We start from the raw sequence: 13,328 nt of genomic DNA on the forward strand, positions 1-13,328 counted from the left end.
CAGGTTTATCACGTTAAGAACGATTAACTACCATATTCATACACAAACAGGGAAGAACCCCTCTTACACTCGTTAAGCCTCATTGGGATTTACATGCACCACGCGTTATTATTATGTGTGCACCCATGATAATAAGGCGGTTTGCATGCTCCTCTCAATGCTTCTTAACTTATGTTTGAAGTTTCTCCCACTCCAATCAACACAAAATAAGCACTACCAACAAGATTAGAATTTACTAGATGCAAGTGTTATGTTACACTATCAATGTGTCATGATGCCTACCATGTCGTATCGTTCATGCTATAAATATAGTTACGTTTACTAGGCATATAAAGCATAAGCTAAGGAGGAACGAACCTTGCAGTTTGAAGCTGAGTGTCATGGTCATCGTTTGGATCAATTCGGTTATAGTCTGGTTTTATGAAAACATTTTTAAAACCGAGTTCTCTATAACCAGTGGCTCTGATACCAAACTGTCACACCCCCAAATTACCACCTAGGGCGTGTCCCTAATGGAGGTGTAACGATTCAACAAAGAGCCACCAATCATATCAAACACAAGTTATAATGTAATAAAATACTCAATTGAAAGAAATGTATCGTTTGAAAGTTAAACCAAAACCAAAGTACTGAGCGGAAGCATAAAAGTATAAATGTATCAAAACCAAATCAATGTAATTGTTTATCATGACCATAACCACTCCAGCAGCATCAGACAGCAAGCTCCCAAGTTCCTTCAATAATTACCTACAAGCATGTAAACAAGTGTGTCAGACTACGCTGGTGAGTTCAAGGTTTGTGTTTGTTTACCAAGTTGTGTTACCGACCTTGTGAGTAAAACAGTTTACAAAACGATATGTTGTTTGTTGTTATAATAGTTGATGTTTCGATGTTGTTATTACTCGATTACCGAATGGCCATATGATATGTGATTGCCAACCCCAATGCCTCTATCAAAGCATTGGTCATGTTTTAAGGTAATTAGTTCACGCCCGTTCTCCTCGAACGTCGTGAGGGTGCCAAACCTAATAGCGCTATCAACTAATAACCCCCGTTGCCCTACAAGCAACGACCCGGTAGATGTAGTGGTCTTACAATGATAGAAAAACTGAGTACAATAACCAAAATCCCGTTACCCATGCATTCCTCATCGGAACGTTACCCGTTATCCCTTCCCTGGGATCCATGCTTGAGAAAATAGCAATGAACTCACCTTTGGTTTGCTCGGTAAGATTAACTACCCGTTTATCAATTGGTCAAACACGTCCTAGCACGAGTACCAATATCAATCAGCTTGATGTTACTTTCAATTTGTTCACATTTACACACGTAATATACATTTATCCACAGACATGTTATAACACTTAGTCATGCACGAATTCCATCATGTAAAGTATGTTCACGTATTAGGTGCTACATGCATAGGGTTATACTTCACCTTTCACGTTTCAAATATTCAATAACACCATGTTTCAAACATACCAAAAATGTGCAGTTCATGTATTACTCGTGGCCCGTAGTCCCATTGCGCGAGACCCAAGCCCAACCCGAACCGGCCCACTTGATTAATTCGTTTCTCGAGTGAAACGGCCTAACAGATTTATGCTCGACTTGTTATGCTATGGTGGCCCAACACATACGAAACCCAGGTTATTGATTCTCGTTGTTTATGGGTTATTAACTATAGTCATTACCCACATCAGTAACCTCCATCTATTACTCATAACATGTGCATACTGACAATACTTATAAACAAGAAAAAGAAAGAACTAATCTACTTTGTTTGTTTTGTTATCACATGGCCGCCACTGTGTACCTCCACTCTATCAATTTCAACATACATAATTAATTATTAACCATACACAAGCCGCCCCTATTGGACCTTTGCTTGGTCCACTAGATGATCTACACATGGAGCCATTCAACTTAACTCATCAAAATCACATGCCCATTACAAAACATGCAGCCATTCAACTTAACAGTAGCCGCCGCCAATATTTGAGAAGGGGTCCTATCTAACATACACACATGGCAGCCCTAATCATCGTATGTCTAACATTTACATCGGTTATAACAATCATTTGATCAACCTAATCTAATCATACAATCACTTTAATTATTCATTCACCTATCAGCAATACCACTCATCATCCATGTGTTATGTATTATGTATAAGCATCAATCACATATGAAATCACATGGTTGTCGGCCATTAAATCAAAGCATATTAATAGAAGGCTGTGTTATGAATCAGATTATCACATGACTCATCATGGATCAGTCAACGTTTATTGCCTGCATGTGATACACGATCAAACCCAAAGCAACATTTATGGTTAGTAGCTTTTGTTTGAGGTCCAATAGGATTTGAATTACATCTGACATTACATGTGATATATGGGAAGTCTTGAACAATTACAAATTGAAAGTCAATTTTATCATGCCATCACGAATTACATCTGACATCACCAATTAATACTATATTATCATGCCAGAACAATTAGCACACATAACATCATATACTGGCATAACTCATAACAATAATCAGACATCGATACACATATGCACAATAAGAGGATTTGATTTGCAATATATTGAGATTATACTAACCGAAGGAAATCAAGATGCTAGAGGAACTCGGAGGAAAAGCTTCACAAGAGAAGGGTGTTGCCGTCAGGTTCAAGGAGGAAGAGAAGGATATTAGGGTTTATTATTTTGTGGTTTAGAGTTGTTATGTTGAAGCATGCAATAATACGTATACATATACTAAAAATCTGGGGGCGGTTCACTTTGGCCGATAATGGGCTCAAGCCCATTACTTTGAGCTGCCATATTACATGCAGGATTGCATTGTTTTTGTTTTGACCGATAGTGGGCTCATGTCCAATCAACTAGTGCCAAGATATATAAATCAAGGGGATCGATTTACGCCCTAAATAGGTTGCGGATCAAAGCGTAAGCAAATAGAGGTATAATTGAGTCGGGGACTATATGCGCGGCCCGAATCGTAAATAATATGGTAGCCAGCCCAGATTTTAGGGTGTGCATAATATATAGTTGGCCCAAGTACATGGAATACCGACACGTTTACGTTTAATAGCTAATCGTAGCAAAAGTGAAAGAGGAAATCAAGGAATCAAAACTTCAAGACTAATCTTGGAAATTCGGGTTGTCACAGTAACTAGATCCGTTACATTTAAGGAATTGTTGTTAAATTGTGCGTAGTTATGTTGATTGAATTAAAATCGTGTTGGTTATAGAAATCATGGTCGTTATTGAAATCAATAGTGTAGCTTAAATTAGGATCCATTTGGTAGTCATCATAACGAAAGATTTTCTACAAGATGAGCCAATGGGTCGAATAATAATGTAAATTGTGATGATAGTATCAATGGCAAAGTACATCACAAGAGCATCAAACCATGGGATTGGGTAAGATAATGCAAGTTATGTTAAGCTCAGGATGATGGGCATAAAACGCCATAGGATTGATAGATAAACGGTAACTAAACAAGTAAAGTTAGGATGGGTCGGTTAACACATAAATGACTATTATTCATTTGGCTCGGAAATCAAACTTTCGGGTATCGAAATTATTATAGATACATAGGTATTGAATTTACAGACACATAGGAAAAAGAATCACCTAAAACGGGCTTATGAGTCAAAAGATATGATGGTTTTAAGTTTATAAACTGAATTTAGTGATGCTGAACTGATGTACAGCAATCAGCAACAACCTTCTGTCGAAATTAGGCCGTGGCGCTACACCACGGGTGAGGACAAAACTCGTCGCGCTACGCGACGGGTGGTGGCGCTGCGCGACCATCCAGGGTGTTTGGATTTTGTTGTTTTTACATATTTTTGAGTTTGGAACTTAACCGGACTTATATCTAAGGTGTCAAAACTAATCTTTTGTGTGGTTTTGACCATAGGTGACGATGGACCTAATCCGGAGGGCGATCAAGCATCTTTTCAAGAACCGAACACTATATTTTGAAGCTTCCGCGATTACTTAATGTGTTCAAATCAATGTCTATGTTATTAACACTAAAACACTTGTTCTTTTGTTTTGAAATTCTTAAACTAGTAGTACTTATCCTTTATCTTAACTTGGTTAAATTCTCCTTATGTTGATAATTAGGCATTTGGTTTTAAAAGTACGTATTTTAATAATAAAATAATAGATAAATGAGACGGGTGTTACAAGTTGGTAATCAGAGCTCAAGGTTGTCAACAAAGTGTTCGGTTCAAGCTTGATCGATCGTCCGATAAGGATTAATTAGTTATTTCAGTAGATCTTATCCTATGTAAGTGAAAGAGATGGAAATAAATGTACACGGGAAGAGTGCGTTAATACACTCAAACCCGGAAAGTGCACTAAAAAGAGAACGGTCAAAGCAAGTTACGAATTTGGCTAAACCGAAACAAACAAAGTTATATTATAAATGAAATGTTTAATAATCGATGTAAACATTTCAGTTTCAAGACATCTGGTAAGAGTTACTTATAATTGAGATTAAACGATAAGAATTATGTGAAAAGTGTATGTGGGGAGTGTATAAATACGTTCGAACCCGGGAAAATACACTAAGTGAGAAAGGTAAGGCAAGATATATACTTGACCAAACCGAAAAAGAATAACACATTAATTATGATTGAGTGAGAATGATATAAATTTCTGTATAATAAGATGGAAATGAATTAAATAATTATTGATAAATCATGATGGATGTTTCAGTTGAAGAAATGTCTGGAGTAACCGGAGATGATTCGACATCTCAATTGACTGAACAAATGAAAGCTAAGATTTCCGAGGAGGTCGGAAAAGCTCTAGAAAATAGTCTATCACAGTATATTGATAGACTACAAACCACAATCATGCTGGTGGTGAACGATATGATGGCTGAATTGAAAGACAACATATTAGAAGAAATAGAAGAAAGGAGGGTGCTGGATATGAACCCAAGATCTGTAAAGAAGTTCAAATCTAATAAAGCTCCCAAGAAGAGAGTTACAAAAAGTGTGTTACATCAGTGCAAATTTTGTGGAAAATTTCACAAGGGCACATGTGGTAAGCCAAGACATAAGAAGTTTAAACGTCCAGAGAGGCTTGGAACCAAAGACGCAACCGACACAGTGTCTGATGCCCAGAAGTCAAGGACAAGGTCGTTTTATATAACAGCCACAGAGGCTAAAGCTGAACCTGATGTTGTTCCAGGTATGCTTATTACAAATTTAATTTCATTATGAGTTTTATACTAGCATGAACGATAGTTGCATAGGGGCATACATGAGTAGTGAAACGGGCGAATTATGTGAAAAACTACATATACATAAGAAAATAAACAATGGTAAGCACGTGAAACCAAGGCAAAAGTAATCATGGTCAATATTGTCGAGGGAAGGAGTGCGCGAACACTCGAACCCGGGAATTAATGAAGTGAATAAACCTTGTGTTAGGAAGGAGTGTAATTACACTTGAACCCGGAAATTGCAATAATAATAAATGGCGAAAACAAGGTTATAGATCAGGCTAAACTAAATAAAACACGTAGGAGCGTCCTTTACATCAACAAATGATGTGGATAAATTTCATGCAACGATAAACAATAATAAAATTAAATGAATTAATTTTGTTATTATTGCAATAGGATTAAGGTTAAAGATAAGAAATTAAGACTCGGACCGAGAATATCCGCGAAAAAGAAGTTAAATGAATGATACATATTATTCGCTATTATGAATAATAAAGTATCAACGAATGCAAATTTAGAAACTTGGGTAGGGGTAACCATCCAAGTAATACATTATTAATCGAACCCTCAGGAGGAAGAATAGTGATCGCAGTAATGGATGTGATTATATAAAAGCCTAGTAAAAATAAACTTTATGAAAGTGTTAGAATAAGAACGGGTAAACCCCAAAAACTGTATAACCATGACAGTGGTTTTACCAAATAAGGCTTGAGAAATGGGCCTTCGAAACATTAGCAAAAGAAATATACCTAAGGGTCGCTAACAACCAAAAGGTGATGTTCGAATCAACTAAGCAAAATGCTTGATAATTAAGGTAAACGGAAGCCGGATAATGAGAGCATATTACATTAAGGTAATAAGCCCAAGGGAAGGGATAAGAATCAAGGTAATTAAAATTATAAACTAACAAACAAGAATGTTAAGGCACAAGGATAAATGTTTGACTATTATAATAAATAAAGTTCATCGGAACAAGTCAAACAAAATAAATGGAAGAATTAAGGAATCGGTGGAATAAAGGCGACAGGTTACGCTAATGCCACCGAATAAATCAAAACGAAATCTTAATGCAGGTCAGAATGATGACTCTAATAATGACTTCGGTAAAATAACCGATAGATGGGTAGGACTACGGATATATGCGTAAACCAAGAAACGGTGAATCAGATTAAAAGTCAAAAGACTCGGATTAAGAGCTATAACTAAGAGACGATGAAATTTCGCAAAACAGGAATTTCGATAGTTAGGTCCAACTATTTTAAATATTGGACGGGCCGAATAAAGTATAATACTTGATATTCCAAGTAAGAGCGACCCGAATAATGAAAGTGCGAATTACTACTGAACCTATGTGATAGGTCGTAAAAGAATATGGAAATGAAAACGTAAACCAATAAAACCGGGGTGTTAAAAACATTAAGTTAACGAACCCGGTAATGGGTTGAAAGGAAATAGGGCCATAAACCAAATAACGGTATGAGTAAAATAAATCAACGCGAAGGTGACATAAGAAGTCATAGAGTCGGAAAGATAATCCGGAAGAAAATGAGTATAGCTTTAGACTACGGTCAATGTCAAATGAATTTTTGAAAGAAAAAAAAATTATTTATTCCAAACGTAAAAAGGGGGTGCCTTAACGCCATATGTATACTTATACCATTAATTAAGGATATGAAAAGAAGACGATCCATGGAGTCACCATAACCTTCAGGTTATAAACAATGTAAAGGTCTACGGTACCAGAATGACTATCGGATCACAAATACAATGGAACATACTAAGAGGAGTCTCACCTTAAAAAAAAATTAGAAACCGGTTAGTGCTAAAGAATATAAGTCTAACGCTGAAAGCGGTAAGATGATGCATTGGAGGAAAGATTCTTAAGAATGAAAAGTCGATGTAAAACTAAACATGGCGTGATGTGATCACGGACATAAAGGTAATAGAGAAGGTAATCATGTTATAGTGAGAATGACTAGATATGAAATTATGAGCACGCAAAGGGCCGATGACGGCAATATAGCATACCCGAATGACGAGGTATGAGGTAAAATGGTGACCGATTAGTTTAGGCAATAAAACAAGTTATAGCCTAAATAACACTGTGACCTATGAAGAGCGCTTGGTAATATAAAATTAGCGTCAAGTAAGTATGCTCACGGACTCGGTGACTGAATGGTCTAAGGACAACCCGATCTAAAAAGCGACAAAGGATAGGAAATAGGTGATATAGTTATGCTAAAAGTCTTCCCCAAGGAAAGGTGTTATCCAATTCAGAAAAAGAGGGAAATTAAGCCCGAGGTTATTTGGGCAATTCAAAGTCATAGGGGGATTGGTAAAGTAGCATATCGTCTCGAACTGCCTGAGGAGCTGAGTAGAATAAATAGCACGTTCCACGTATCACATCTCCGAAAATGTCTAACCGACAAAACTGCTCGTATCCACTACGGTGACGTCGAGGTGGATAACAGTCTCAACTACGCGGTAAAACCAATCGCAATTTTAGAACGAAAGGCAAAAGGTTTGAGGAACAAGTGATCAACCAAGTAAAGGTCAAATGGGAACACAGAAAGGGTTCGGGTACCACCTGGGAGTCTGAAGAATAGATGCAAAGGCTCTACCCTACACTATTTAGTACGTATTTCGGTTTCGGGGACGAAACCCTTTTAAGGGGGGTGGACTTGTAACACCCCGAAAAATGCAAACCATTTATTTAAATATGAAGTTGATAAATAAACTAGTTAACTAACTAGGATTTTAAATAACCCAGTTAGGTGAAAGCCTTGTAGTAACCTACAAATGGGTTAAAATGCGACATTAGAACCAAAGGAAAGTCTAGGGACCAATTGTGTTCAAAATGAAATTAATATTGATATAATAAAAAAAATAATAATAAAAACACAAACATTTGTCTGTGTTCTTGGTGGAGATCAACCAGGAGCGACCCCATGCTCCTTCAAACCCTAGTCAGCATATAAACTCTAAATTGAAGGATCAAACTCAGTCCAAATCAAAATCCGAACATAGATTATCAATCCTCATCATAAGAAGATCACAAGGTATGTAAAATTTTGATAAATTTCTCAACTTGAAATTCTCATGAATTGGGAAAAATCTGAAATTAGGTTTGCATGTGTATGTTATGATGATTAAGGGACAACTATAGTGTCTAGGGACAAACCCTAGACCAATAGAAGTTGAAATCATAAGAAATTTTGGTGAATCCATGAACACCATTGTAGGTGATTAACGGGTTATGTGTAAATTGATGAATACTAGGATATTGGGTGTTAATCTTGTGTAATTTGACAATTTGGAAGTGATTTCAGAAATCTAGTAGCTAACAATCATGTAAAATGTGATTGAGGTGAAATTAGGGCTAAATGATAAGCTAGAAACTTGTCATATAATCATGCGAAAAATCTGCCCTTAAGGTGTTTGTGAAAATGCCTCAAAGAAGGCATAAAATAGAAATTTAAAGATTAAACGCATAATTATGATGTTGCGGTGTACTATGCGATGTAAGGTTTAAAAAGAGTTCTAAACATGTCTTGAATTGAACTTTTTAGGAAAAGAATTCGGAACGTCAAGCGGACAAGCCGGAGGTGATACACGCTTGAAAGGTGTGCTTTGAAGGTACGCAACTTCAGTTTCTTTACATTATGCATAAACTATAGTCTTAGAAATGTTGTTAAATTGTGCGTAGTTATGTTGATTGAATTAAGATCGTGTTGGTTATAGAAATCATGGTCGTTATTGAAATCAATAGTGTAGCTTAAATTAGGATCCATTTGGTAGTCATCATAACAAAAGATTTTCTACAAGATGAGCCAATGGGTCGAATAATAATGTAAATTGTGATGATAGTATCAATGGCGAAGTACATCACAAGAGCATCAAACCATGGGATTGGGTAAGATAATGCAAGTTATGTTAAGCTCAGGATGATGGGCATAAAACGCCATAGGATTGATAGATAAATGGTAACTAAACAAGTAAAGTTAGGATGGGTCGATTAACACATAAATGACTATTATTCATTTGGCCCGGAAATCAAACATTCGGGTATGGAAATTATTATAGATACGTAGGTATTGAATTTACAAATGCATAGGAAAAAGAATCACCTAAAACGGGCTTACGAGTCAAAAGATATGATGGTTTTAAGTTTATAAACTGAATTTAGTGATGCTGATCTGATGTACAGCAATCAGCAACAACCTTCTGTCGAAATTAGGCTGTGGCGCTATGCCACGAGTGAGGACAAAACTCGTCGCGCTACGCGACGGGTGGTGGCGCAGCGCGACCACCTGGGGTGGTCCTCGTCGCGCTGCGCGACCATCCAGGGTGTTTGGATTTTGTTGTTTTTGCATATTTTTGAGTTTGGAACTTAACCGGACTTATATATAAGGTGTCAAAACTAATCTTTTGTGTGGTTTTGACCATAGGTAACGATAGACCTAATCCGGAGGGCGATCAAGCATCTTTTCAAGAACCGAACACTATATTTTGAAGCTTCCGCGATTACTTAATATGTTCAAATCAATGTCTATGTTAATAACACTTAAACACTTGTTCTTTTGTTTTGAAATTCTTAAACTAGTAGTACTTATCCTTTATCTTAACTTGGTTAAATTCTCCTTATGTTGATAATTAGGCATTTGGTTTTAAAAGTACGTATTTTAATAATATAATAATAGATAAATGAGACGGGTGCTACACTATAACAAGAGAACAAGTCGATTATTGAATATCTGAACATTGCAATGGAGATCGTTGATGTTCTTAATGTTATAGGAGATCCAATTTCTCGTCAGTCTCTTGTTCTTCAAGTAATTCACGGATTGTCACCTGATTTTGAGCATTTTGTGACTTCTGTTGAAAAATTTGATATGAAATTTGATGTGTGTAAAGTGCAACATATAAATTACATCAAATGAGGCATAAAACTAACCCTTTTAAGTACTAATGTTGGAAAAGAGTGTTTTTGTCTTCCTTTTGTATTTTCAGGATTAAATGAGCTCAAATTAACAAAAGAATCAAAAAGAAAGCTAAATCTAACATAAATACAAGAAAAGGAACATAAGTGGATTGCCCGACCCCTCAACAGCATCCTCCCAAGCAAAAAAGAGAAGGCAGAAGACTGAACACGCCCCGTGCTCAGCCAGCACGGGGCCGTGCCCAAGAAGCAACAGAAAAGACAAACCTATAGAAGCTTCTATTGCCCACCACGGGGCCGTGCCCAGCGAACACGGGGGCGTGGCGAAAGTACTGCAGGCGCATTAATTGTAATTGCGAATTACAATTAATGAAGAGAGAGAATGTCAGACAGGCACGGGGCCGTTCCCAGCGGACACGGGGCCATGCCCAGGCTTCTGTTCAGCCTATAAATATGAGTGCTTGGTTTCATTGCAACTCATCCCTTGGCACACCACCTCTCCACACTTCATCCACTACCTGCCACCATCACAACACCATCATCCACCACCATCATCCATTGTCCATCTGTGTGAGTCGTCTCGGGATCCAAGATTGATCGTAAGAGTTCTTGACAATCAAGGCCATGTTCGCCTAAGTCTTTTACAACACTTGGTGAAGACAATTGTTTAGTATAATACTTTTTATTTTTAATCTTTTGCACTTTTTATTTGGTTTTGTATTAATGACTTTAATAACTAGTTGCTTATGTTGAAGGTGATTCTTCATTATCGTTTGTCCGTGGTGTCTTGGCATTATTTTACTGTCTATATAAAATAAAAGATTTTCACCATTCATATCTCCACGGTCTATATGGAGGTATGTTGGCTACCTGGTCGGGGGTTAAGGGAACGGTTTGGTAAGGGTCTTGCCCTTGTTCAATGTTTTGAGGTCCTGCAAGGGACCTGGGTCAAATTTAGTAGGATCTCCTTCAATACCCAAAGGTATTGGATGGCGGGGATCCAAACTCTTTGACCCCCTCATAAGTTAACTACTATTAATACTATAACCCGGCTATTTAGGACTGTATCCCTGCTGACTCAGACTACTTAGTCGAGGGTAACGTCACCTCCAAAAGAGGGGCCTACCATAATTTGCATTAATAACTTAATTCATTATCTTTCAATAATCCGACCCTTTAGGATTGTATCCTTGCTGACTCAAACTACTGGGTTGAGGGTAACGTCGCCTTCAAAAGAGGGGCCTACTACAATAACTAAGATAATCTCTGAAACAAGTGCAAAAGTGCGAAAATAATCAAAGGTTATACTAATACACGAGTCGGATCCAAGTGATTCATCTTGTCTATCTGTTTTCATTTTTATTTTATTTTATTTTTCAGCATTTAGTTAGTTTTTATTTTCTTAGTTTAAAAATCTTTTCTAACATTTTGATTTGATTAGACGTTGAGGATAAACCGGTACTAAAAGCTCTTGTGTCCTTGGACGACCTCGGTATCTTACCAACACTATACTACGTCCATGATGGGTGCACTTGCCCATATGTGTGTTTAGTGTTAGTGAATATCGTGTTTTATAAATTTAAAACTTGGTTAAAAGTGTAAAAAGGGTTTAAAATATACATAAAAAATATAACACACTTCACGCACATCAAGTTTTTGGCGACGTTGCCGGGGACACAAAGATTTTAAGAAAGTTAGGAATCAACGGCCTAATCATATTTTTTATTTTTCTTTTTAAATTTTTTAGAATTTCTTAGTTTTTCAGCTTTTGCAGAGCTCAGCACGGGCCGTGCCTGGTCGGATATGGGCTATGCCCAGCATTGTTACTGGCAGTTTTTAGTTTTCCAAGTTACAGAAGGCTGAGCACGGGGCCGTGTCGGTGCAACACGGGGCCGTGTCCAACTCTCCAGTAACTGGGATCTGGAAAACAATCACTATAACTCCGACCACGGGCCGTGTTCACTGAGCACGGGGCCGTGGTGAACCTTCTGAATAGCATTCTTTTCTGTTTTTATTGCAGGACTTGGAACCAGACGCCACCCCTACGTAGTGTATGAGCTCCAGTTCTAATAAGGACATAAAAGAACCTCTAGAAGAACCCGAACGCTTTCTTAGAAAAAGACTAAAAGCCAAAACCCAAGAGAAAGTTTCGGGGAATCCACATCCAATGGCGGACCAACGTACCCTCATGGATTATCTACGACCCACCGTAGGTAATCTCAGCGCCGCTATTAACGCACCGAATGTTGAAGCCAATAACTTCGAACTTCGGCCGCATTTGATACAGATGCTTCAAAACTCCGCAACCTTTCATGGGCTTGCGGACGAGGATCCCCATCTACATATTACTAATTTCTTAGAAATATGTGATACTTTTCGGATTAATGGAGCATCAAATGATGCCATCCGCCTTCGAATGTTTCCTTTCTCACTAAAAGACCGAGCAAAAGCTTGGCTTAACGCCCTCCCAGCTGGATCGGTAAACACCTGGGATGAACTAGCACAAAAATTTCTATATAAGTATTTCCCTCCCGCTAAAACGGCTAAATTAATGACTGAAATTAATACATATTCACAAGAGGACGGGGAATCCTTATATGAAACTTGGGAAAGGTTCAAGGAGCTATTGCGAAAGTGTCCACATCACGGCCTTGCGATATGGCAACAAGTATCCACTTTCTATAATGGGTTGTTGCCACACACAAGGCAGACACTTGACTCTAGCTCTGGGGGACTTTTAGGTAATCGCCGCCCGCATGAAATATATAATCAAATTGAGGAAATTGCTCAAACCAATTTTCAGTGGCACACTCCCCGAGGCAATAAATCTATCGCCCCGGGCGCCCATAAGGTTGATGAAAGCACTTATTTACAAGCCCAAATCGAGGCCCTTTCTTCGAAAATAAAAAAATTGGAAATGACAAAAAACAGTCTCGGTTATGGCTTGTGAAGGGTGTGGCGGGCCACATGAAAATTGGAGTTGTATGAAAGAAACAGACGATCAACAAGAGGCAGTAATCTACATTGATAATAGACCTAGGCCGTCGGGTCCTACAACGGGCACCTACAACCAAGGATGGCGAAATCACCCTAACCGTGGTTGGAGAGAACCCGGCAATAGTAGTAACCAA

The 13,328-nt window shown here is 37.9% G+C and overlaps 1 non-coding gene across 1 annotated transcript; it reads right to left on the reverse strand.

Moving 5' to 3' along the window:
- Positions 1-12,742: 12,742 nt before the first annotated feature.
- Positions 12,743-12,849, reverse strand: LOC118486108. Its single transcript, XR_004877964.1, has one exon. It is a non-coding gene; the product is annotated as a small nucleolar RNA R71 (small nucleolar RNA).
- Positions 12,850-13,328: the final 479 nt, after the last annotated feature.

Source organism: Helianthus annuus, chromosome 13 (assembly GCF_002127325.2).
Source record: "Helianthus annuus cultivar XRQ/B chromosome 13, HanXRQr2.0-SUNRISE, whole genome shotgun sequence".
NCBI classification, from domain to species: domain Eukaryota; kingdom Viridiplantae; phylum Streptophyta; class Magnoliopsida; order Asterales; family Asteraceae; genus Helianthus; species Helianthus annuus.